Source organism: Podarcis liolepis (assembly GCF_965112155.1).
Source record: "Podarcis liolepis genome assembly, chromosome: 10".
In the NCBI taxonomy this organism is placed as follows: Eukaryota; Metazoa; Chordata; class Lepidosauria; order Squamata; family Lacertidae; genus Podarcis; species Podarcis liolepis.
The window spans coordinates 61,298,067-61,323,845 of record NC_139562.1 but is presented as its reverse complement, the minus strand read 5'-3'; the positions used below and the strand labels follow the sequence as shown (position 1 = coordinate 61,323,845).

The following is a 25,779-nucleotide window of genomic DNA, read 5'->3' as shown; positions in this document are numbered from 1 at the left end:
GGTGGGGGTGGAGTGGGGCGTGCGTCCTGGGGCAGGGCATGCCCCTGCAGGGGCATGGCACCCAATGCGGGCGGGGGCAGCTGCTGTGGCACCCTACCAGGATCACACTGCCGGGGGTGGTGTGCGCCTCCCACACTCCTCTTCCTCCGCCACTGGTGGCCAGCATGACTAAGCCGCTTCTGGCAAACCAGAGCAGCTCACAGAAACACCATTTACCTTCCCGGCGGAGCGGTACCTATTTACCTGCAGACAAACACCGGCTCCCTCGGCCAGTAAAGCAAGTTGAGCACCGCAACCCCAGAGTCGTCCTCGACTGGACTTAACAGTCAGGAGTCCCTTTACCTTTGAGGTATTATGGACCTAAGTTGCTCAGGCCTTTGTACATTAATACAAGGATCTTGAACTTGTTCCAGTAGTCCTTATTGAAAGACTGGTTATAAATCTCTAAAATAAAGTTATTCATCATCATCATCATCATCACTTCTAGGTGTGTCTTCCTTCCAGAACAGAAGCAAGCTAAACAGATCATCATTAATTACATCCAACAAACCATGAGTAGTGGTCAACAATTCCATGAGCTATGTCGCATCCAAGTGTCTCATGAAGAGTGAAATTGGGCCTTGTTATCTTTCCTGTTTTTGATTTATTTTTTTCCTTTCCTTCTGAATAAAGCCGGTATCTTAATGCAGAGATACTCTGCTTTAACTAACCACCTGGGTTAGCAACAATGCTGCATATCAGTTTCATAATAGCATTTTAAATTAAACTTGATAGAATTTCTGTATGCACCGTAGTTCCTTTAGATAAAATACTCATCTAGGCAGGGAATAGATGTATCTTAATGAAAACCTGCACATTTGCACTGGCTATGCAAATTTCCATGGATCTCAGTTCAGTGCCATGCCTTCCTTCCTCTGGGCATATTACAGCATGCTTCTGGAGCGGTGAGAACATAGATAATTATTTTAACATTAAAAAGCTACATAGATTTTTTTTGGGGGGGGAGTTCTGTGTTTTGTGTTATTATCTCTAGCTAATAATAAAGGTCCTACAGGCTTTTCATAATTATTGACTATTTATTCAACATGCTTTCATCTCAATAAACAGAATTAAAGTGTTCTTCTTATTTATTAATCGGATTAACCTTGGCCATTGCCATGAAAGTGTATGAAATTGATTCAGTCAATAGAAATGCGATCAAGTCTTAAAGCAAGATGGATAATATGGTTCGAGACGTTTAACTGCATCAAGCATGGAGCCAGTTGCGTGTCAAGGTCCCCAAGGCACCCCTCAAATAACTCACAACACACACGCAATTTTTGTTTAAGATTTTTGGCATAATTATGGCCATAACTTTATTGAAATACATCATGTGAATGGTTGTTTAGGCATTGGTTAAAGACTATCTGTCCCCCCGCCTGGGGACAGAACTGACTTCTGTAAGGGAAAACAATATTGGGGAGAAATGGAGCTGAGTCACAGGCCCTCACCTCTCCCCGCATGCTCCCCAGGGCTTGCCAGCCCTAGCCCCATTCCAGGGATTTGGACAAAAAGATGGCAAGCCCCTGGATTCCTTTAATGGAATTCCCTTTCTGCCACAACCTTGGAGGGGCAGGCCCAGCCTATCCTAACCCCTCCACCAACCAATTGATAACCAATGCCTAGCCGCAACCTTACAAGTTGTGATGATTTGCTATGCAGTAGGAAAAAACCAAATGGCACCAGCCAATCAGCCAGATGAACAAAATTTCCTACCATGCAAAAGGTCAACGCAAAAGCCCTAAATTATAGGGCGGGTGGGCAGGTGATCCGTTGCACGTAGCAAAAGAGGAAGCTCCAAGCTGCGTGTAAAGCATTTAAAACCATCGATCCCTCCCACCAAAATTGCAACATAACTTTTACCCCAGCAACCCAGCCATCCAATCATTGCCTTAGGCCTCCTTAATACCCTGCCTGGCAACAGAGGGGTGGCCTGGTGGACCCCACCGCAACACGTGCTCTCTATAAGGGAGAACACGCTCTAGCATTTCCCATTCTGGTTAAAAACTACAAACTATTATGTTATGGTTTCATGTGCTTCTCTGGTCAGACAGCTCTTATTAAGGGCATAACGGCAGGGAGGGGAATTACTTTCATCCTAAGGTTGTTTTTAGAACTCAGGACTTGCCAAGTGATAGTCGGTAACATTAATGGATTTGGTTCTCTGCGAAAGAGAAAGGCCGTCTAAAATAACATGGCACTTCTGTTTTTCTCCATAACAACCGCATTAATGAAATAACGGTTTACATCTGATTTTGTTTTGTTTAATTTAAACTTAAATTGATGGCCTAACTTCACACCACTGAAGACAATTCCAAGCATTCATTTCCTAGGTTTCAATTTCATTCTAAACTGGCAGCCACTTAACATCGTCAGCTCCTTTTGCTTTTAACTGAATAAAGGTCAAATAATCAGACATCTAAAAGGACAGCTCATTTATCATCCTTTGATAAATGTGTCAGTAGCTAATCTTTAGCACTGGATGGTAGCGCCATACAATGAAAGGTTAATGGATTCAAAGCCTTGGATTTACCACAACAAGGATGTAATGATGGCTCTGGACAGAAATTTCAATTTTCATTCGGTAGCAGGGAAGGATATTTCCAGGTAAAGGCTCTAATTACTACTCTTTGCATGTTATCTTGCTAAATTGCACCACTGCAAGGTTAAGAATCACCCTGACAAGAACTCACATATCCACTTGCTGGTAAATATATCCACTTAACAAGTGGTCAGTAGTTTGTAGTTCCCTTCCCCAAAGCTAAATAGTTTATATAGTCACTTGCCCCAGAAGCCACCTGTTTTAGCCCAATCAAGACTTTCTGGAACATCATTTTCCAGATTGCTTCACACGCTACTAATAACAGTAAATATATCCTTGCTTATAAATGTATAGGTCACCTAACTAAAAGTGTTCACCACGATCCTCAGGATTCACACTGCATTCCACCTGTGGCAAGTTCCTATAAGCCTTCTGAGATTTAGAGGACATCTGAAGGCAGCCCTTTATAGGGAAACTTTTTAACGTGTAATATTTTATTATATTTTTATATGTGTTGGAAGCTGCCCAGAGGGGCCGGGGCAACCCAGTAAGATGGCCGCGGTATAAATATTATTTGTATGTTTCTGTGCGCTCTGGCTTCCGTCACGGTGTCCCATTGAGCCACAAGTGGTTTAAGCATGCTGGCCATCTGATGCGGAAAGCTGTCTGCGGGCAAACGCTGGCTCCCTTGGCCTGAAAGCGAGATGAGCACTGCACCCCATAGTTGAATTCAACTGGACTTAACTGTCCAGGGGTCCTTTACCACCTTCTTCTTCTTCTTCTTCTTCTTCTTCTTCTTCTTCTTCTTCTTCTTCTTCTTCTTCCTCCTCCTCCTCCTCCTCCTCCTCCTCCTTCTCCTTCTCCTTCTCCTTCTCCTTCTCCTCCTTCTCCTTCTCCTTCTCCTTCTCCTTCTCCTTCTCCTTCTCCTTCTCCTTCTCCTTCTCCTTCTCCTTCTCCTTCTCCTTCTCCTTCTCCTTCTCCTTCTCCTTCTCCTCCTTGGTTACTGCATGCATCACACCTCTCTTGTGTTCAGAACAGATTCATGGGTCAATGTACCTATCCATATATCTTTCCTATGTATGGATCCAATTCTCACTGTCCATTATATCTTTTTCAGGGGAGACGGCTCCTTAGCAAACAGTGCTTTTGCACTGCTGCGGACCTGCTCCTGCTACCACTCTTCCGGAAAAAGGCAGATCTTCCCTAGTTCATGCTTGTCATGATCACATTAAGGTTAGAGTACTGGAGGCATCTGCTGATCATTTTGAGAGGGGATCTTTTATCCATTTGTTGAGCAAGTAGGGGCAAAATGAAACCCTCCTGAAAAAAAGAATGGAGGGCAGTTGGGAAGAAATTATCTGAACATTTCCTGGAAGATGTTGCTCCTTGCTTTACTTAGCCTTATGAGGTGGCCAGGGGCTTTCCATTCTCCACCCCTTGTCTTAAAAAGGAGGAACAGCCCCAAACTACTTACAGTGATACAAGACTATCTCCACAGCTTCATGGAAGGCCAGGGCATGACACCACACCACCTCACCTCACCTCACATGAAACCAACCCCAAGGCATTTTGGGAAATGGAATGTGGTTTTCACCACTGCTTCCTGCAGCCACACTTCCTAGTCACATTCAGGATGGTAAACGGCAGCCTAAGCTCATGAACATGTTATGTACTGAAGTTCTCACCCTGGGCCAGCAGGGGGATACTGTAGATAGTTATGCAAATGAAGGATTGAAAGTGACGTTCAGTGATTGGATAGTTTGTATGCAAATGAAGGATCGAAAGTGACATTCAGTGATTGGCTAGTTACAGAAAATGGTTACTGTTGCATTCTAGTGGAGCTCTATATAAGCAGGCTGACTGAGCTCCTCAGTTCAGTTCTGTTCCAGCTTACAAATAAAGAACTGCTTTGGAAGAATCGCTGTGTTGTCTGATATATTCGCCCACAACTTAACAGAACATTTCTGAGATATTTTCCCCATCCTTCAAGAAACTAGCGGGAGGGGGGGTTAGCTCCTGTTTTCCCAGGAGGATAATACTTTGGGGGAAATGAGGTGGGCAATTTGGCCAAGCCTTAACTTTGAAAAACATTTGGAAACTTACCAGGTGCTCAATGATTGTGTCTGGGTTTACAGCGAATTCATCACATTGTCTCATCTGAATCCACCTTCGAATCATTCCTGGGTACAATTCCAAAGGTCTTGGCTCAGGGTGGCTCAGGGTGAGGAATCTCAGGCCTAGGGTCAAATATGTGCCCCAAGAGTTTCTGTTCGGCCCTTGAATTTTTCCCCATTCACCCCATCACCAGGCCATGCTCCCCCAGCCAAGGTGGGACACTGATGGTTAGATTGGCACTGTACCCACAACTCCACAGGGTATTGTGAGTATACCAAGGGCTGTTTCAAGCACACAGTGGACCTTCCATGCATGGAACAAGAACACCGTGTGAGGCTGGTGATCTTTATAAGCTTAATATACACCAGAGTCACTGGTATGAATATTGAAAAAAACATTGGACCAGAACTGGCATGTTGATATATAACATGAAGGTCAAGAGGACAAGTACCCCAAATTAGTAGTCATTAGTCAAAATAATAAAAAGTCTTATAGTTTCTGAGTAAGCATTTATATGCCAATTTGTATTTAACAGCTGGATCAGCTTGTTAGGGTCGATTTACACTACCACATTAAAGTGAGATTAATATCATAGCATTCGCTGAATGCTGACAAACAATTTTTATGTTCACTTACACACCCTTAACCCGATGGTTTTTGAAAAACACAAAGATAAAGTGTTTGTGTATTAAAAACAAAAAACAAACCTCCCGTAGGTAGGAGTTTAACTGCACTGCATTCATTATTCTACCATAAATAATGCAATGAAATTGAAATTTGGGAAGATGTGTTGTGTTGTGTTTTTTTTAAGATTATGGGAATGAACACAAGCAGAAGAAGTAGACTGCAGCAAACTGCAGATTTCTCTTTATAAAACTGATTCCACACACATCCCCTTTGGCCCAGTGTGGTTGCTTAATAGTAATAGTAATAATAGTAATAGTAATAGTAATAGTAATAGTAATAGTAATAATAATACTCCACCCATCTTGCTGGTTTTCCCCAGCCACTCTGGGTGACTTCCAGAATATTAAAACATAATAAAACATCAAACATTAAAAGCTTCCTGATACAGGGCTGGCTTCAGATGTCTTCTAAAAGTTGTGTAGTTCTTTATCTTCTTGATATATGATGGGAGGGTGTTCCACAGGGTGGGTGCCACTACCAAGAAGACTCTCTGCCTGGTTCCCTGCAACTTCACTTCTTGCGGTGAGAAACTTGCAAGTGGACTTCAGTGTCTGGGCTGAACAATAGGGGTGGAGATGGCATTTAGGGCTTTAAAGGCTTTAAAGGTTAGGACCAACACTTGTTGAGTTCCATGGGGTACTGGCACAATGCTTTCCTAGCTGAGACCTTGTTCCAGCATTGGCAGTATGAACCATTGCTGCTGTGAGGTGGAGAAACATATGCTGGTGTCATTGGCAGCCCTATTTGAAGCTTTCAGGGTTGCACAAATGAAAGTGGTTGTATGCCCTCACATGGAAACACCAGTTAGCTCAACCAAAATGGGATCCTAACCAGACGGTAATCCCGATTATGTACAATCGCATGCGTGCCATCTTAATTGGTCTTTTGCTAAACTGATGTTTCTTGATTACCTGCATTGGATTAGAGATTCAAGACTGGGGACCCATTTTCAGTCTGAAGATCAAGTTCTTCAGTGGGGAACATTTCGGGGGCTGCATCTGGTGATGGGTGGGTGTGGGGGGGAAGGCTGTAACTCTTACCATGTGGCTTGATAGAGGCAACCTCTCGTCCAAAAAGGCTCCACCTTGAGAAGCCATGTTTCTCTTTTTCTGCTGTAGAAAAAAATAAAATCATGTCTTTAAAAATATCATAAGAAGGCTTCCTTTTCAGTTGACAATGAGTAAATAAATTGCAATATAATTGTACACATATATTGTGCAGTTCCTAATTGGTGATCAGTCATCTCAAGACCCTTTCAGGGTGTGATGAAACTGGACTCCATCTACCCAGAGTGGTTGGGGAAACCCAGCCAGATGAGTGGGGTGTATATAATTATATATATATAACTTAGACAGCATCTTAAAAAGTAGAGACATCACCTTGCCAACAAAGGTCCGTATAGTAAAAGCTATGGTTTTCCCAGTAGTGATGTATGGAAGTGAAAGCTGGACTATAAAGAAGGCTGATCGCCAAAGAATTGATGCTTTTGAATTATGGTGCTGGAGGAGACTCTTGAGAGTCCCATGGACTGCAAGAAGATCAAATGTATCCATTCTGAAGGAAATCAGCCCTGAGTGCTCACTGGAAGGACAGATCCTGAAGCTGAGGCTCCAGTACTTTGGCCACCTCATGAGAAGAGAAGACTCCCTGGAAAAGACCCTGATGTTGGGAAAGATGGAGGGCACAAGGAGAAGGGGACGACAGAAGAGGACGAGATGGTTGGATAGTGTTCGCGAAGCTACCAGCATGAGTTTGACCAAACTGCGGGAGGCAGTGGAAGACAGAAGTGCCTGGTGTGCTCTGGTCCATGGAGTCATGAAGAGTTGGACATGACTAAATGACTAAACAACAACATATATATAAATTGTATAATTATAATTAGATGATGGTGATGGTGGTGATGATGATGATGATAATTTATAGTTAATAATAATTTATTGCTAGGACCTCTCTGAAGAGACAGCTTCCTTCTGGAGATTCAGGCTGCATTGCTTGCCTGGGTGTAAACTTTAATGAACTCAGTGGGACTTACTTCTGAGTAAACATGATGAAGAGTATGCAGTGTTGATCAATTGCCAACCTGAAGAGGAAGCCAATTAACCAAAAACTAGAAAGGTGTTCTCCCCATTTCTTCTGTGCTGCTAGAAAAGGTAGTATGTGTTAACAGTTTTCTCTTTTTTTCCTGTTAGAATGTTAGATTATGAAGGTTAAGCCTGTTTTGTTTTCTTTAGAAAACACTGAGTGGAGAACAGAAGATAAAAATAGCAAATGACTAAGGGGCATTTCGGCACAATACACCCTGTAGAAAAAGCGGCAATCCATCCTGGAGATAGCAGATGATTTGTCATTTTAGCAATGTTTAGCAATGGCGACATAATATCTTTACTTCGGTTAAGACTGGTCTATTGTATTTCATAGATCTGCTTTCTCATTATTTTAGGCCGTTGATAAGGGGATTACGAGAAAGTAATGAATAAAACATAGCATTCACATATTTTACAATTTTGTTTCTGGAGGAGAACATGATTTCACTTGAAAGATGCTTTAAAATAAATAAATGTGTGTCTTTGGCTACGTCAGCTGGTTTTGTGAGTATCATAATTTATATATAAACTGAAGTGGGTGTTATCTGTTGAAAATTTAAATCAAGCAGTTTAGCTGGCTAACAACTGGTGATGTTTCCGAATATCTAAAGCATTGGTATGTATACTGTAGTTCACACCAAAGGCCTCTGAATATGGGCATGTTTCACACTTCACTGATAAACAGGATAATTGCTATTGTCAGCCTCAATCGGATTCTTTTTTTCTTTTGCTCAGTTAAAACACTCTTTAACAGAATTGGAGGGGGTTGTCCCCATAGCCTACAGATTTTCTGACAATGCTACTACTAGTTTTTCAGTCTACAAGCCTAGGGTACTATAACTGTGCTTGGGCATTAAAAGGGAAATTGCTTTGCATCATTCCTAACCTTAAAATACTAAGATCTTCCAGAATATGTTCCAATACAGGTACTTTCTGGCAGGGAGGAGTAAAGCAAACTCCCTGTGGCTATTGCTTTTCTGGCTAATGGATGGGGCAAGGCCCCCTCGTGCTAAGATGGTATTCCAAGTGTGGTGGGTTGGAGCCATGACAGCACCCTCCTGATATGAGACGCCTGATTCTTGGGAGAAAAGCAATGACAAACCTAGACAGCATCTTAAAAAGCAGCGACATCACCTTGCCAACAAAGGTCCGTATAGTTAAAGCTATGGTTTTCCCAGTAGTGATGTATGGAAGTGAGAGCTGGACCATAAAGAAGGCTGATCGCCGAAGAATTGATGCTTTTGAATTATGGTGCTGGAGGAGACTCTTGAGAGTCCCATGGACTGCAAGAAGATCCAACCTATCCATTCTGAAGGAAATCAGCCCTAAATGCTCACTGGAAGGACGGATCCTAAAGCTGAGGCACCTCATGAGAAGAGAAGACTCCCTGGAAAAGACCCTGATGTTGGGAAAGATGGAGGGCACAAGGAGAAGGGGACGACAGAGGATGAGATGGTTGGACAGTGTTCTCGAAGCTACCAGTATGAGTTTGACCAAACTGTGGGAGGCAGTGGAAGACAGGAGTGCCTGGCATGCTCTGGTCCCTGGGGTCACGAAGAGTTGGACACGACTAAACGACTAAATGACAACAACAGGCCAATGTGCTGGATTTGACCAAATCTCTCACATTCCTTTACAGCTCGTGCAGAAACCACCTTCTTGACTGTTGGACCCCACAATGCTCTTGTCTGCTCAAGACAAAACAAAACAAATTAACCGAAAAAGCCTCAAAAACAAAAACGCAAAATAAATAGCAAAAAAAAGAGCACCAAACTTTATCTGTTCCAGAAATCTGTTTGACTTCTGAAATGTGACACTATGGAACCCAGTTCAGCTATTGATTGATTGATTGATTGATTGTGTGACTGCGGAAATGGATAAAAACCCCATCCAAACAATGACTATCAATTAATTTCAAATTTTATCATCTACAATACTGTCTTCTTTATTTTATAGTACAGTACATTGATTATTGCTTTCATTTTATGGGTCAATGGTCTCGTTAGAGAGTAAAATTCATGTTAAATTGCTGTTTTAGGGGTTGGTTTTTCCAAAGTCCGAAGCAACATTAACCTGTTTTGCATTACTTTCTATGGGAAAGAGTGCCTTGGTTTTGGAACGCTTTGGTTTTGGAATGGACTTCCGGAACAGATTAAGTTTGAGAACCAAGGTACCACTGTACAAGCTCCCTGTGCCCCATAGACCTTTAGCCACTATGTGTTCCTTTCAGTTCCAAGTCTGATGAAGTATGAAAAATCACCCTGTGGTACAGACTTCAGTGTAATGCATTAGGATAAGCAAAGTGTTCGCTTTTGATGTGAGAATCATAGTTCAAATCTCCTTTGCGCTTGGCAATGCATTAGGTGGCTGGGAGAACAAATTGCTACACCCTGTGCACAGGATTTCTCTGTGGGTCTTATAAGATAAGGAAGATATAACAAGACCTTGTATGGTGGAGAACAAATCTACTTTAATCATCATGTTAAGTAGCAACGATAGTGCGGACAAAATTGTGCCTTCTATACTGATGTAAAAAGTAGATGAAAAAAGTTTTATGTTCTCTAACTTGTAGCTAAGAAGATTTCCACAGGATACCTAGAGGCTACAGTGGATGAATGCTACTCCATAATCAGTCACCTGTGAACAGTTTCAAGAAAGTTTGGTGAAGGACATTTATCATTCTCCAATTAAAATGTCAAATCTAATTAGGCTTTCCTTCAGCACTCCATACCTTATCATGCCATGGCGAAGACTTTCCAGCAAATCCCTACAAAGCAAGACTGGTAGCCTGAAAGTTCAATATAAGCCTGGGGAACCCGTTTTTTGTAAGATATTTCTACTGCAGGGGAATTAATCCATCATTCATTTGTGGTGTAGCAGATACCTATGGGGTTTCGTATTGTAGCTGGAGTGGAAAGGGGGAGGGGAAGTAAGTGGCTCTCATAAGACTAGCAATCAAGCTGTTCTCTGATGAGGAAAGATGTGCTGAGGACCCATAGGTTGCTTTGACGGTGATTGGCACTAGCCATTGAGTCATTGGCAGTGCCGAGGCTTCAGCATTCATTTGTTGGGACTTGCTTTTAATAAGATATGACACAGCTTAACAAAGCCAACTCCTAAATAATGTGCCCGTTGCTTATTCATACCAGAGGCCCGAAGCAACACTATTTATGAGGGAAAGGAGGAGCATCTAACTAGCTGCCAAAAGCAGACAGTGGCAATCAATGTGTCTAATAGATCTTTATTAATAATGACCCAAATGTCCTCAGGAAAAAAACAGAGATGTCTCCAGAATGAAGCATTCCCCTCATAAATTTCTGCTTTCTGACTACCTACACACAGCGAAGGATGCAGATAATATCCTGTCATGGATCTCAGGAAAAGGCGGAAGCAGCAGCAGTTTTGAAAGCCTCCAGACATGCAAACACAGTTCATCATCCCTTTCTTGCGAGAACTGGGCAGCAGTTTTGCACAGCTTCAGATCTTGCAGTTATCATCCATGCCTTTGTCAGCCTACCCTAGACTATATTTGAACTCTTCAGCAGGTTCAGAAAGCAGCTATCGGCCTCCCATCATATGCAACTCAGCAGTTCATTATGCAAGTTCTGCAAAGTAATGCAACACTGGGCTTTTCATAATTTACTGTGCCTGATTCAAGAATATAGTTTTAAAAGAGCTGGGGAATTGAAACAAACTTCTTTGCAGTGTTTCAAGTCCACATTACAAGGTGCAGTAGATAGAGTTGTCTTTGGGGTTGTGTTCTTTGCCTAATTTCCTGAAGGGTAGGGGGTCTGCAGATGAGAATTCACCATAGCTAATTATAGTGGTACCTCTAGTTACAAACGCTTCGGGTTACAAACACTTCGGGTTACAAACTCTACTATCCCGGAAGTAGTACCTTGGGTTGAGAACTTTGCCCCAAGATGAGAAGGGAAATCGTGCACTGGTGGCGCAGCAGAAGTGGGAGGCCCCATTAACGAAAGCGCACCTCAGGTTAAGAACGGTTTTGGGTTAAGAACGGACCTTCAGAACAAATTAAGTTCGTAACCCGAGGTACCACTGTACTAGGTTTGGAACCATCTGTGAAAATCTCCCATTTCTCGAAAGGTCACAAAAAACTCACATTTCTCTCCTTGTGACCAGAAGCTTTCTCTTGGGCCAGCTTGTACATGTGGTTTAGGTAGGAAATGCCCCGAGTCACATATACGAGGGGTAGTAACAAAGAAAGTGGTGACATCAATTTGCCTGTTCACAGATTGGAGGGCAATCTCCTATTCCCATTGACCCTGCTTTTCAGTGCTCACATGGATTGGGTAACACATTATTTGCATTTGATTGGATAGTAAGGTCTGAGTGAGTGAAAGAGTAAGTTCTGTTGGCTTAGTTTCCTATCTTTGAAAAGGAAATTATATCGTACTACTTCCTGAGAGAGCTCAGAGCCAGGAGCATAGCATTGTGGGTGCCAGGGGGCTATTGCCCTGGGAGCACAATTGGGGGGGGGGTGTCGTAAACCAGGAGGCTTAGCACAGTCCTGATTTTCTCCAGTGGGGATAAGCTCTCTCCAGCGGTGTCGGCGGTGAGAGCTGAGCTATCAGCCCCCCCTCACCTGGCACACATGAGCCCCCACCCCAGGCACTGGCAACCTATGCTATGCCACTGCTCAGAGCCATTAGGACTTTTTAAAAGATCGCTTAGGAATTTAAATTTTGTTTTCTCTGGAACTCAAAAAAATGGGTGTGTCCTTTCTCAAATCAAAAACCCAGGCAAAAACCAAAAAACCAAAACCAACCTTAGCAATGCCTTAGGATTATTTTGTCCTTTCCTCATATTTCAAATGTCTATAAGTTTCTGATTTCCTTAGTGGAATTCACTTTTAAAGACTTTTTTCTGCATAGTTTATAACCAAATAACTGCAGAGTTCTTTATTAAATTCAAGTGGATGGCTTTGACCACACATCTTGGGGTCCACTGTTCGTTTTTGTTTTGATAGAGGATACCGAACCACAACCAGCAACATCAAGTGATGGTAGCTCATTAATTAGTTTTGGGGCAGTGTTTGGTGGCCTTAAGGGGTGTCACGGATATCTACATTCATGGTTGTCCCAGCCATCCACAAGACTCTTCCAGAGAGCCAGTGTGGTGTAGTGGTTAAGAGTGGTGGACTCGTAATCTGGTGAACCGGGTTCACTTCCCCGCTCCTCCACATGCAGCTGCTGGGTGACCTTGGGCTAGGCACACTTCTCTGAAGTCTCTCAGCCTCGCTTACCTCACAGAGTGTTCGTTGCGGGGGAGGAAGGGAAAGGAGAATGTTAGCTGCTTCGAGACTCCTTAGGGTAGTGATAAAGCGGGATATCAAATCCAAACTCTTTTTCTTCTTCTCAGAAGAACCTTGGATTCATTCACACACATTACAGTCTTCCTAGGTCTGTTCCACTTGAAACTGCAGGTTTCAATACTCACTGACCCCAAACACTCTGTTGATGTGATAACTTTCCATGTGAGAGAGCAGACATCATATTTGACCCTCTTCTTACCTTCTGAAATTATTAAACTGACTCTAGGGGGCTTTTGCTAGTTTCTGAGAGTTTGAATGGGTGCTAAGCATCTTTCAGAAGCCATTCAAAGGTGACACATTTAGACGTGTGTTATTGTTTGCCTGTGTTTAAATTATAATTGCCGGCTCTCAGAATCAGCACCATTTGACATGTAAATCAAAACCAAAATGCCCATCCAAGTATGACTTTGTTTAACAAAGTGTGGAAATGGGGGGAAAATGCATATAAAATCAAAACTGTGCCAAAGAGAGAAAAGGAGAGGAGTAATACAGATTGCTTCCAGTACTGCCCTGCCAAGCACAGCATTGGCTAAGGCTGCCTTATCGTACCTTTAAACGGCTTGAGAGATATTCCAGAAGTGCCAAGCAGCTGCCTTGTAAATATTAGCCAAGGTTCTTTCCCCCCTCAGCCACAAATTAGTTATCATTCACGCTCAGGTAACTTCTCAACATTCTTCCTTGGGTTTCTAGATGTCCTGCAGTGAGATGTCATGGGTACAGCAGCTTCCCTCTGGAGAATGTTATATGGCTCACATTCTTTGTGTGCAAAGGTTCCAGGTGCATTCCTTTGCATCTCAGGGACCTCTTCTGGAGACCCTCAACAGCAATTGGCACAAAAGAGCTCAGTTGGTTAGATAACACCAAGGTTTCAGGTTCAATTCTCATAAGGATATGACAGAAGTACTGTTTTGGGGGGACAGGAAGCGGTCCTCCTGGTCCTGAATGGGGTAACTGTGCCCCTGAAGGACCAGGTACGCAGCCTGGGAGTCATTTTGGGCTCGCAGCTGTCCATGGAGGCGCAGGTCAATTCTGTGTCCAGGGCAGCTGTCTACCAGCTCCATCTGGTACACAGGCTGAGACCCTATCTGCCTGTGGACTGTCTCGCCAGAGTGGTGCATGCTATGGTTATCTCCCGCTTGGACTACTGCAATGTGCTTTATGTGGGGCTACCTTTGAAGGTGACCCAGAAACTACAACTAATCCAGAATGCTGCAGCTAGACTGGTGACTGGGAGCGGCCGCCGAGACCACATAACACCTGTCTTGAAATACCTACATTGGCTCCCAGTACATTTCCGAGTACAATTCAAAGTGTTGGTTCTGACCTTTAAAGCCCTAAACGGCCTCAGTCCAGTATATCTGAAGGAGCATCTCCACCCCCATCATTCTACCCAGACACTGAGGTCCAGCACTGAGGGCCTGCTGGCGGTTCCCTTACTGCAAGAAGCTACATTACAGGGAACCAGGCAGAGGGCCTTCTCGGTAGTGGCACCCACCCTGTGGGACACCCTCCCACCAGATGTCAAAGAGAACAACAACTACCAGCCTTTTAGAAGACATCTAAAGGCAGCCCTGTTATGGAATCTTTTAATGTTTGATGCATTACTGCATTTTAATATTTTGTTGGAAGCCACCCAGAGTGGCTAGGAATCCCAGTCAGATGGGCAGGTTATAAATAATTTATTATTATTATTATTATTATTATTATTATTATTATTATTATTGACAGCTGCATATTCCTGCATTGCAGGAGGTTGGATTAGATCAGGCATAGCCAAACTTGGTTCTCCAGATGTTTTGGGACTACAACTCCCATCATCCCTGATCACTGGTCCTGTTAGCTAGGGATGATGGGAGTTGTAATCCCAAAACATCTGGAGGGTCAAGTTTGCCTATGCCTGGATTAGATGATCATCAGGTTCCCTTCCAACTCTATGATTCTATAAGATCATCATCCACTATGCCTAGTCTACAAGCTATGAGTCAGTATGTAGCCCAAGGTTAACCCATGACCCATGGGTTCGATGCAGCCCGCCAAGTTGCAGGAAGTGCCAAAAAATCCCTTCCAACTCTGTGATGCTATAAAATCATCTCATGTGCCTAGTCTATAAGCTATGAGTCAGTGCGTAGATCAAAGTTAAAATGTGACCCATGGGTTGGTTGCCAAGTTGCAGAATGTGCCATGGCAACCCCACAACAGCTTTGTCTCTTGATGTAATTTGATCAGGTGATAAACCTTCCAGAACAACACTGAACACAATGGGACAATGCGTTGTCTCAGTATATGGCAACTTCCCACATTCCTCTGATTCATCATCACCAAATAAATAAAAATCATAGCTACAGAGAGCTTTTCAATAGGTCATCAACAGCAGTATTTTCTTGGAGCCTTGGCTCAAATGCCACCTGGACCCAGAGAAGAGAAACTGCACTGTCATTTTGGGCCATGGATGCATTTCCAGATCACAGGGACAGAGATCAAGAGGGCGTTAGCAATCAGAATTACTTAAATGCTTTAACCTGACTATCCTGCTTTCTTGTACTGGTGAAACTTGTTATCAATACCATATCCTCTCAAGATCTGTAACTTTTATATTCTGTTTTATTTTCCTTATATCCAGCAAAAGGATTTGTAACTGACTTTGTATATTTTGGATTAATAGAAAGCTATTGCAAATTTAATTCAAAATAGGGGGAGGGGAAGAAATGAGGAACAAGTGCATGCCATGCCGAATAATTAACCCATCAGAAAGGTGGCAAAGCCATACTCTAACCCAACCTCACTTATGTCCAAGAAGTTCGAAACATCATCAAAAGTATATTTCAGAAAGTATACTAACAATTCTCTATTGTTAAGCCTGTAAAAGAACTTAAAATGTGATAAAATGGCAAGACAAATAAAATGCTGCTGCTGCTACTACTACTACTACTACTACTACTATTAATAATAATAATAATAATAATTTTAAAAAGTAGTATTTTCCTGCCAGTGAAGCTTATGGCAGCTAATGCTATTTTAATGCCTCAGTCCAAAGATCCATGCAATTAGTTCCATACATCCAACTTTTGCTTGAGCTAGTCAAACAGCTCCAAACTAATTTGAAAAGCACATTGCGATATCACATGGGTAGTTTCAGTACCAAGAGAAAGAATAGCTCAAATTCGCCTTCTTAGAGAGACTCACCATAAGCATCAGAATAAACCCAAGACCTGTTCTTTCCGGTTATAATAGTTTTCTCAGTGAGGAAAGCCCTTTATATTTTATTTGAATGTTAATTATCTGGGAAACTTATAATCAACCCTTTTCCTGAGCATTTCAAAGAGATTTCTGTCCACACTAAGAAAGTAGAAGAAAGCTGTCCCTATTTTATCAAAGGGGGGATACTTCTTTTTTTCCCCTTGAAAAAAATATTCCCTTGAAGAATATTTGAAAAAATCCCAACAGTTTGTTGTGAGAAGCTCATAATAATCAGCAGTGGTGGCATCAATACTTTTAAGTATTTTTCCTTCAGTGGGGGTGGTTTTGCTGCAAACTAATAGCAACAGCAAACATAACTTTTCCCCATGGCACTGCAGAGGAAAAATGGAAGCCACGTTACAGATGTTGGAGAATATTCAGATAATTGTGTGTGCGCGCGCACACACAATATTGTCCTCTTTCAAAGTCCAACCTGCAAAATAACATTTTCAGAATTTTTAACGTAAAAATTTGCCTCAGTACACTCTCTACCCCATAAGCACAGTACAATGAGGCTGTGAGAAAGGGGGTCATGCTTATTTCTGTCTAGAAAGTTTTCTTTGGGCTTACATTCCTTTCCGCTGCTATTTTATAGTACTGTTAACAAAAGGCCCTTTTTTTTTAGTGTATACGCTGTGTCTCAGCAATAAAAAACCCTTCAAAGACTATTCCACATTTATAACATAACATACTGATAATTTATGGCGCTGTTACTCTCATTTAGGTTTTTATAGCTCATATTTATTACCCGGCAATGAAAACCACTGTTTATATTATGAATCAGTATGACATTTCTGACTAAAGTTCTGAGCATTTACCATTCTGAAACCAGGAGAGATACTCCTTTCAGTAATAAACTCTGAAGCAGGGGAAAATAAGAGCTCCACAATATATGGGTTGGCAAGGGAGTGAAGGGAGCAATTTTGGAATCGAGGGGCTAACACAGTCTTAGCTAGGCCAGCCCTCATCTCCTCAGTTTTTGCTTCATGAAGGAAGAGGCCCCTTAACATATGCCATGACTAAGTCCAGATTTCATGTGGGATGCAGCAAAGCCTAGATGCCAGTGCCTGAGACAATCCACAGACAGGAAAAAAGATTAACTGACAGTAATAATTAGAACACTTAAAACTATGTTTACAACAAACAACTGCCTACACCAAGAGACTATCTCGTTCTTTTTTATGTTGAGTCCGGTTCTGGAACTAATCCAAAACCTGTGCACTGTGCTCCTGCTTCAAGTAAACAGATGGCCGCATTCTCTCATGTAATGAATCATTTCTCCACGTCGTCCGTGTGAACAACAGCAGTAAAATCAACAAGAAACCCACGAAGAAATGAATGGGGGGAAAGTGTAAAACATGAATGGAAGAGAGGCTTGATGCAATTTTAATGCACCGGGATGGTGTTTTGTCCCCTTTCTTCCCCACCGCAGCTGCCGAAACACAGTTTGAGCTATTCCGCCTGCCTACAAATTACCGGCGTTTATGATAAGATTGATATCATAACCACAGATGCTATTTACTGCGAACAATGAATGTGTAATAAATAGGCACTTGAAATGACATCTCCTTTTTTTTCTTTTTTACCTTGAACACTTAGAATGCAACTGTGTGGTTACTATCATTAAGCAGGACTAGAATCAATTCCGAGAACTGATTTACCATAAATATGCACAATGTTTCATTGTATTTCCATAACAAAATACATACATACCAGCAGCATCTTGCCTTCTCACACAATTCACTTTTCTCGGTATCATTTCGCCCACTCTCAATTCCCTTTGTCCATTTCATTTCTCCTTCCACTTATGGGAAGTGTGATATTTCCTTTGCTTAGGGTTAAAGGCTACGAATCCAAGCCTCCTCCTGAGCTGTAAGCTTCATAGACCCAGACTTAAATAATAATAATAATAATAATAATAATAATAATAATAATAATAATTATTATTAATACCCCGCCCAATCAAATGGCTCCCAATCAAATGTTAAAAACAGTACAGCATGAAATATTTAAAACTTCCCTGAACAGGGCTGCCTTCAGATGTCTTTTAAAGATAGGATAGTTGCTTATTTCCTTCACATCTGAAGGGAGAGTGTTCCACAGGGCAGGTGCCACTACCGAGAAGGCCCTCTGTCTGGTTCCCTGTAACCTCACTTTTCGCAATGAGGGAACCGCCAGAAGGCCCTCGGCGCTGGATCTCAGTGTCTTACAGTGATAAACGGATGAGCAAGTAATTAAGATGCTTTCGACAACTTTTAAACAAATCAGGGCTTTATTGACAGAGTGGAAAGGTGAATCAGAGTCTTAAAACAATGGAATTCATGCCATGGAGATATTTATGTGTTCTTGCTGCTTGCTGAAGATTCGGCACCCAAGATTCCTGGAACTTCATTTTATGGGAATGTTGGGTGACAAAGTTGATCAAATTATGTTATTAGAATCAGTCCGTCATATTAACCCATCCATATGATATAGGGCTACTGTATACCCCATGAAAAGCTTCATCCCATTATATTCTCTGCAGCAATAACAGAACTGTGAAAGCTGCAAGAACCCTGTCCTTCTTTGCATCTGAGCAAGGCAAAGAAACCAACGACCTTATAAATGTTTTTGCACGTGTGTAAGAGCCAGGTCCAAATAAACCTCGGAGGGGGGTCATGTGAGACTATGAAGGCTCCCTAACTGTTCCAGGGGTGGACTGGTGGTGAAGCGGCATGCTCTGCTACCAGAGGCAGAGAGCAGGCGGGGGCATGGCTGGCACCCCCAGTGGTGTGGTGCATGCCCCGGGGGCGTGGTGCGCATCGTGGGGGCGTGGTGTGCCACACACAGGGGCGTGGCATGCATCCCAGGGGCGTGGGACACCACCCATGTGGTGCACCGTCTGCGGGGGCATGGCGCTTGGCATGCATGGGGGAGGTGTGTGGCGCATGTTGGGGGGGCGCCGTGATGGCACCCTAATGGAATAGTGGTGCTGGGGGCAGTCTGCTCCTTCTGCACTCCCGTTCCTCTGCCAGTGGGTGGAAGAGACCTAGCTGGTGAGGGCTTGGACACAGCTGGGAGGATCTGTCAATTTTGGTTCTCTCCGTTTCTCATTTTTCCAATCTTAAATTTGGTTCTCCACATTTCTGCATCATATTTTTATTTTTTATTTTTTTTAAAAAAAAAGCTCAAGAAATTCATCAGCATTTTACTGTGGATTTCTCCCCACGAACACATTTTTAATGTAGTTCTGACTAATGTACACATTTTTGCAAGCAATTTCCCCTGATATACTGCCCTTTTCTTTGTTATTTTCACCCATATCTTATTTTCAGGCACAATTCCCTGAAATATAGACAGATAGTTTGGTTGGAGAACTGCATCACAAAATTCAGATAAGTGCATTTTCCAAAGATGCCTGTGTTTAAGTTCTCATGTTGTTTCATAAACTGCAGATTTGATAGATTTGCTATTAAATGTGAAATGAATTAGATTCCTTCCCTTTCCCCTAGCTGTGGAGTTCCTGAACTGAGAAAAAGCCCCAGAGGCCTCTACATTTCCATTCCCAACGAAGAGCAATTGATAGATCAAACCCATGTTGCAAATTATCCCAAGAGAAAACACTCACAGTGGATCATTGGCAAAGCCTTAACGAAACCTGTGAAGACCATTTATCTCTTCTTAACACTTGATGTCTTTCAGACACTCCTCATACCCATGCTGTGTAGGTGGTGCTATGGGTTAAACCACAGAGCCTAGGGCTTGCCGATCAGAAGGTTGGCAGTTTGAATCCCCGCGATGGGGTGAGCTCCCATTGCTCAGTCACTGCTCCTGCCAACCTAGCAGTTCGAAAGCACGAAGTGCAAGTAGATAAATAGGTAACACTCCGGCGGGAAGGTAAATGGCATTTCTGTGCGCTGCTCTGGTTTTGTCAGAAGAGGCTTAGTCATGCTGGCCACATGACCCGGAAGCTGTACGCCAGCTCCATCGGCCAGTAAAGTGAGATAAACACCGCAACCCCAGAGTCGTCCGCGACTGGACCTAATGGTCAGGGGTCCTTTTACCTTTTAAACAAGAGTTTGCTTCACTTCAACTTACATTCTTGATACTTCTTGAGTTTTCTGAGGCTCCTTCGGTCTTCCATTGGACATCTGCCCTTCAGTATACAGTGGTACCTCGGTTTAAGAACAGTGATTCGGTTTACGAACGCTGCAAAACTGGAAGTAGTGTCCCGGTTTGTGAACTTTAACTCGGTCTAAGAACGGAATCCGAATGGTGGAAGGGCACCGGCAGCAGGAGGCCTCTTTAGGGAAAGCACACCTTGGTTTAAGAACGATTTCTGTTTAAGAAAGGACTTCCGGAACAGATTAAGTTCGTAAACCGAGTGTAGTGGTTGGGAGTTACTCGTGTGTAATCCTGCCCCGTTTGGGCGTTAGGTTGCCTGGTTAACCCTCCGGACTGCACAGCCCATCTCCGCGTGGCTGCCCTCAGTCACTCGTAGAATCTGTCTGTGGGCGTTTCTTAAACTGCTGCCAACATAAGAGCTGTTTGACGCCCAATCGTCTCCGCCTCTCACTGCGCGGGAGTCTCCTGCGTAGGGTGGGCGTGGGTAGCAGGGTGCCTGGGCTCTCCTCACTGACTTCCAGAGAAGAGTCCTGGAGCCCCTCCACCTCCTCGTCCCGTTGCTCTCCTGGATCCCTGGTGTTAAACTTATTTCCTTCCCCTTCTCCCAAGCTGAGTCTCCCCCTGGTGCTGGGACCTTCGCCTGCAGAATCAGAGACCCTCTCCTTCTCCCGTGTCTCTGATGTCAGTTCCCTGACACCGAGGTACCAGTGTAATGTAAACTGCGGACAGCATATGTATTGGAATATGAATTTGTGAATGCTAAATGGAGAGAAAGGTGAAGCATCAACATTAGCAACACTGCTGGACATGGGAATGGGGGAAATGTATTTTCTTATAACCCTTGAGCACCTGAACATTTCAACTCCTACAGATTATTTCATCCCATTGCACTTTTGTTACATGGGGTACTTCATCCGTTCCAATGTTAAAAATATTACCTCAAAGCCTCCAGACCCACAGTGCTCTGTTTTCACCCTGCTTTCAGTTCTGGTTCACGTAGCTTCACCCATTCACACAGGTGCATTGTATTGTTTCGTATTTTCCTTTGCAAATGAGCAGTTCCGCTTGTACACCGTCTGAGTTTAAGAGCAATAAACATTCCAAAGTATGGGATCACAAATGAAGGGTAGGCTTTTGACCTTTTTGTTCCAAGGCTCTCTATCACGATTCACATTTATTAACAAGTGACAGGATTTTCTGCTTTGCTGCTCAGGTAGAAAACACTGGCAATAATTGCACACAAATGCTTTCAAAACAACTACAACTCCTCTGCCGTGAGGAGCTAATTTTTGGCGGGCCATAATTTAACATTTCTCAAGTCCCCCCCCCCATACAAAAAAAGATACCGCCTAGTAATCTGGTTATTTCAGAAGTTTAAATTCAGTAGTAGCTGCTGTCCATTGGCAGAAGGCAGGGAGGTCAATTGTAGGAGGAGCCAAAAAACAGCGACAAGCTCAGAAAGAACCCATTGCATGCAGTGCCATCTAACCTTAGTTTTATCCACATAATGTTCTCTCCACTGAGTTCTATAAATGCAGAGCATAAGGATGAGCAAGGTGACAGCCAGAGCCACCATCCAGGCTGGTTAGAAGGTGGGGGTGGCTAAGTTCAGGTCGATGGACCACTATCCCCAGTACTTAAATAAGACCAGAATGCAGCTGCCAAGATTTTGACTTGCACAGCCCATTTCCTCCATTTTGACATCACTGGCTGCCTGTTTGATTTCTAACCCAAATCATAGTGCTGGTGCTTGACTTTAAAAGAAATCAGAACAGAGAGAGCTTTAAAGAGAGTTTCCTCTCCAAAAAGCAAACAAAGAAAAGGGAGAGAGAAGGAGAAGAAGGAAATGTTGAAGGAGTTGTTCTGTCATTCTGCCTAGTTTCCCTAGGATCAGATTGCCTTTTTCCTTACAACTCTACAAAATAGCAACTTAAGTGCTGGGATGGGACAGAACTGTGTTTCAGTTCTCATTCAGTCATGGAGTTAGTGAACTTCATGAGTTGTCCTGGGACTCTGATTCTTTGGCAGTAAGGTAGTTTTTCTTCTTCCTATTGATAGTTTTAATACATATTTCATATTTGATGTCAGCAACATAGAGGCATTTACCATTAAATGGTTTACAAATTCTGAATGATAAAGATAAAAAGAATAAATAGAGGAACGGATGAGTACTTTTCTAAAAAAGGTAAAGGGACCCCTGACTATTAGGTCCAGTCGTGACTGACTCTGGGGTTGTGGCGCTCATCTCGCTTTATTGGCTGAGGGAGCCGGCTTACAGCTTCCGGATCATGTGGCCAGCATGAATAAGCCGCTTCTGGCGAACCAGAGCAGCGCACAGAAACACCGTTTACCTTCCCACCGGAGCGGTACCTATTTATCTACTTGTACTTTGACATGCTTTCGAACTGCTAGGTTGGCAGGAGCAGGGACCGAGCAATGGGAACTCACCCCGTCATGGGGATTCGAACCGCTGACCTTCTGATCAGCAAGTCCTAGGCTCTGTGGTTTAACCCATAGCGCCACCCGTGTCCCTGTACTTTTCTATAGAGTTTATTAAATTGCCATGACCAGTACAATAAACTTAACAAATTTCATTTAGAGGTTGTTGTGGAATGAGATAATGGTTTCCAAATCTGAGTAAAAGTGAGAATGTTTTTTGTTTTTTTTTACTCTTACTTAAAACAAAATGAAACAATGCACCTAAGTTCATTAAACAAAACATTAAATGCTTAATTTCCCTCACTGAGGATGAGTACATCCTGTAGCTTTCCATTGTTGTTCCACTGCCTTTCTGCCCACGCCTTTCAACTTTCAAGCTTTGGAGTTTCTTGACAGGAACATAAAGTATTACACACTTCCCCAAATCCCCAGACTCATCTTGCCCTACTTACGTGACCCAGAATCCATCAATCATTCAATCAACTTTGTGTGTGCATGTCCTCTTGAGTGCGGCATTGCAGTTTATGTACAACGAATCTCAAGTTGCAGCACATAAAAGCTGCTGGTTAATAAGCTAAAGCAAACCTTTGACTGAGCTTTCCCTTTGCCTTGCATCTAGCTTCAACCGTGTAAAACAGGCTCAGGGAGAAGGTTTTGTGGGCTCAGGAACGGTGAGTCCATGGTGGGGTATGCAGACATCAAATAAATACCCAGAGATGTGTGTTAGAGGGAAACTGGCCACAAAGCGTGTTCTCCTTGAAATGAGGTGGGGTCTGCCAAGCCAACCCTCTGTTGCCAGGCAGGTAAGTGAGCTGGCCTGGGGCAATGATTGGATGGCCGGGATGCTGGGGCAAATTGCATGTTGCAATGTGGTGGGTGGGACCAAAGGCTTTAAATATTGGGGCACTCAGCTTTTGCTTTCTCTTTCGCTGAGTGCATCGGATCACCCGCCCACCCACCCTGAGTTCCGGTTTACCTTGTTATGCCTGTCATGTGGTCATCTGCCGTTGGGGCAGGGACCTAGTAGGAATTTTGTCCATTTGGCTGATTGGCTGGTGCCATTTGGTTTTTGCCTACTACTTAGCAATTCGTCACAACTTGTAAGGTTGCGGTTAGGCATTGGTTATAAAAATTGGTGAAGGAGGGGTAAGGATAGGCTGGGCCTGCCCGTCCAATGGTGGTGTGGAAGGGAATTCTGTTAAAGGAATCCAGGGGCTTGCCACGATTTTGTCCAATCCCTGCAATGGGACCAGGGCCGGCAAGCCCTAGGGAGCAGGTTGGGTGAGCGGTGAGGGCCTGGGACCCAGCTCGATATTGTTTTCCCTTCACTGGCTTCCAAGGGAGTTTGGAAGTCAGTTCTGTCCCAGGCGGAGGGACAGATAGTCTTAACCAACGCCTAAGCAACCACTCACAGATTATGTATTTTAATAAAGTTGTGGCCAAAATTATGCCAAAAACCTTAAACAAAAAATGTGTGAATTGTGAATTATTTTGAGGGGTGGCTTGGGGACCTCGACATGCAACTTGATTACAGATGGAAAGCTTTGGTGCAGGCGCTGAGCATATATTCATTGATCAACCAGCTCACCTGCTTGTTGATGAAGAACTGAGGATATCCAAGTTAAGTGGTCCCTCTACAGTGTGAACTGCATCTAGTGAACCTCAGTTGGTGATGGGCAGGGGCACTGGGCCTCTTCAGCCCACAAGTGGGGCATCTGACAGAAAGCATTGCCCTCCAAGATCTCCAATCCCTCCAGAGCAGACCCTGGTCTTAGTGTTAAAACAGAAGAGGACCAGTTGATCTCCAAAAGGGGGCAGGGTGGTATTTCTTAATCTTGACGTGGTGATGGATGACTCTTTCAAGTCCGCATAAACTTTGCACATTTTTATCCAGAATTGTATTCTGTTAATCTGCATTGTGTACACCCAGATTTCAATATGTTTCAATGCAGCATTTTGATAGAATCACAATAATGGAAAATGAGGGTTCTAGCATGTGTGAGGGAGCTCCAGCTCAGGGAAGTTTATAGGGATGGAGATATGGCTGTAGCCAGTGAATTTTTTCCTCTAGCCCCAGCACCTAGGGTGTCGTTTACTGTGTATAAATCAGGTTGTTTGAACAGAGCTTTTACTAAAGATAGAAGACTCTTAGTCAGTGAGAGAAGGCTTGCTAATTTAATTGTGAAAGCAGAGAAGTATACTGAGCTTCATAGACTGAGAAACACAAATTTGTTTTGGGTTTTTTAATTGCACATTTTTTTCTTCCTCATCAGCAATTTGTGATACTTATAAAGCTCTTATAAGAGGACATCTACTGTCTTATATTTCCTGGCTAGGAGGTTAAGGGAGAGAGGTTTTTTTAAAAAAGAAGAAGAAAGAAAAAGAAACACAGAAACAACAACAGAACTATTTATTATTTCAATTAGACTTCCGGAACAGGAACACAAGCAACTTTCTTCTCGAATAGTTAGTGAGCAATTGGGATTAGAATTTATTTTTCAAAAATGCCATTTGTGAAGCAAAGATACTTTGAGCTGGGGAATAAATCAGACAGATCATTAGCATGAAAGCTTTGAAATGAACCGCAACAGAAATCTGTACACATACAGAAAGTTAAAGTCAGGCATAATAATGATATTGTGAGGATGCTAAACTCCTAAAGGAATTATCTCCATTTTATTTGAAGTGGTATACACCAGAAGGACCAAATTCATGGATGGTTGACACATTTGGAGTTCCCAAATTATTATTCATGATTATTTATTATATCATTCTTCATTTGACGAATGCATTTTTAAATATATATATATCTATATATATGCAGGTTTTGGTGTCCTCGGGTGTCTTCCCGTGTAAAAGTTGGGGTGTCTAGGCGACGTTTCGACGAGGTCTCACTCGTCATCTTCAGGCTGGTGCTTTCGGCTTCTTGTTACTGGAACAGAGCGGGATCTCAGTGTTTGAGTTCCTATAAATACTGTAGAGGGGTGTGGTGTATTGCCTCAAAAGTTCTGGGCAGAGGGGAAGTTCCCAGGCTAGTGTTCTTTTCTTCTTTTGTTCCTTAATTACTTGAGGGATATCTTGAGTGATTTCTTGAGTGATATTCTGAGTACCACTTAGGTGGGTCATTAGGTGTGGATTAGTTGCTAAAGCCTTCGTGTCTTGACCTCTTGAATTTGTGAAGAGTTTTTCTGGGAAGA

The 25,779-nt window shown here is 43.0% G+C and overlaps 1 long non-coding RNA gene across 2 annotated transcripts in view; it reads right to left on the bottom strand.

The window, feature by feature from the left end:
- Positions 1–564: 564 nt before the first annotated feature.
- LOC310687985 overlaps positions 565–25,779 on the bottom strand; it is a 36,923-nt gene continuing 11,708 nt past the window's right edge. For both annotated transcript variants that reach the window (XR_014516711.1, XR_014516712.1), the window contains 2 exons: positions 6,424–6,495; positions 565–936 (listed from right to left, as the gene is read on the bottom strand). This is a non-coding gene — a long non-coding RNA (uncharacterized lncRNA). The remainder of the gene's footprint in view (positions 937–6,423; positions 6,496–25,779) is intronic.